The sequence below is a fragment of the Acomys russatus genome, chromosome 1, assembly GCF_903995435.1.
Source record: "Acomys russatus chromosome 1, mAcoRus1.1, whole genome shotgun sequence".
Classification (NCBI taxonomy): Eukaryota; Metazoa; Chordata; class Mammalia; order Rodentia; family Muridae; genus Acomys; species Acomys russatus.
This window is the reverse complement of record NC_067137.1, coordinates 123,706,072-123,707,709: the sequence shown is the minus strand read 5'-3', so window position 1 is coordinate 123,707,709 and position 1,638 is coordinate 123,706,072. Positions and strand designations below refer to the sequence as shown.

The 1,638-nt window shown below is 48.2% G+C and overlaps 1 non-coding gene across 1 annotated transcript; it reads left to right on the top strand.

The window, feature by feature from the left end:
- The first annotated feature begins 1,077 nt into the window (after nt 1–1,077).
- On the top strand, nt 1,078–1,220 carry LOC127197350 (small nucleolar RNA SNORA48). Its single transcript, XR_007831657.1, has one exon. It is a non-coding gene; the product is annotated as a small nucleolar RNA SNORA48 (small nucleolar RNA).
- Nucleotides 1,221–1,638: the final 418 nt, after the last annotated feature.

Here is a 1,638-nt window from a genome sequence, read left to right as displayed (position 1 = left end):
CTGCCGCAGCCTTCCTTGTTGGAATCCACACTGTGCAAGGGGATTTTACTAAAGGAGTCAAGGAAAGATATTCACACAGAGGTCGCTGATTTGGGGGCGAAGACGGCGGAAATAATGAAGACAAACCCTCCCCACCTCACTCTTAATTAGCACTTCCCCAAGACGGACAGGAAGTAACTGGCCACTGCCTTCCATTAAATAGAGACATAGACTGAAAATTCCTAGGTGTGTGGCCATCCAGTATAAAGTCAAATCAAGCAATACTGTATCTCACTTTGCAAAAAAAAAAAAAAAGTAGTGTAGAAGCCGCCAGGACTTAATGGAGCCCAGAGAGAAGTGCACACAAGGGGTTGTCACCTTTGGGACGGTCCTGAGGTCACAGTGCTTGGGCCTAAGGAAGGATGGAGGATGGAGATGGCTCAGGCAGAAGAGCCCGTGGGAGCTGCAGATGAACCATATGGGCTTCTGAAAGCTGTGTTAGACCATAGAGGTCTAGTACCAATTATCAGCTGAGCGAATGAACGCATCAAGAAATGAAATGTTACTCATCACCCTAGGCTGGGCTCTGAAGAACATGCCAGACCATGGATGGACGTCCCGAGTTACTGACCTCTTGACCAGTTTCTATGGTAGCTTAAAGCTAGTCTGGACTGTGCCTTAGCCTTAGGAGGCTGGTTGCTTTTTGCTATTCAGAGAGTGTTTATAAGATCAGCAGTAGTCTCTGATTATTTATGGCTATGCTGTGACAGTGTAAGTACAGAAACTGAGAGTAAACGTTTTGAAAGTTTTCCAGCAATTTGTTAGCATAATTTTATACCTACCCTTCTTTAAGATGACCAGCATTTTCTTTTACTTTTAAAATTAATTATTTTGTTGTATTTTCCAAAAAGTATTAATATGTGAAAAGACTGGGATGGAAGAGACTGGTCTGTCCCATCAGTTGCTGAGGAGCTCTGAGCTAATTTGCAGCTGTCTTTATCCCTCCTTTAAAAATGTATCAAGGTTAGTACTCAAGATCTGTGAGTACCCTGGGATTTCTATGGTTCCTGTAAACTGAAATTGACTTCAGCCCTGCCTAGCAATGGGCAATGGGCAAAGTGACACCTTGTTGGTGGTGGTGTTCTTGTATCAGTCAGGGGCGAAGGAGATGGCAGCCTTTGCTCTTCTTAGCTTGATGCCTGGCTTGGTGGCCAAAGCTGTTTTATACCTGGGACTCTTAAAAATCAAATTAAACCAAATCCGGCCAGCGCAGTGCAGGAGGAGGAAGACAGACAGAGACCTGTGGACTGCCATGCCACCGACAGGCCCGCCCTCCAGCACATGGTACACAGGTGGCTTCCAGCCAAGCCACCTAGCTCAAGAGGAGGATGTCGCCCAGGGCGGGGCCCACCAGCCACACAGCCAGCCCACAGCAGGAGCCGCCACAGTGTGTGAGTGTGAGGTGGTCTGATGGGAGAGAAGGAGAAATGGAGCATCCTGAGCATTGTGAAGAGAGACGGACCCGGAGACTCGAGGGTTGAGAGGAGAAGCCTGGTATGAGTGGACACCTAGGGCCGGCCATGGTGAGGTCCAAGCCCGACTTGCCACTCACGGCCATGTTTGAGTCTGTGGCTACATAGCAGCAGGGGTTTGTGGCTC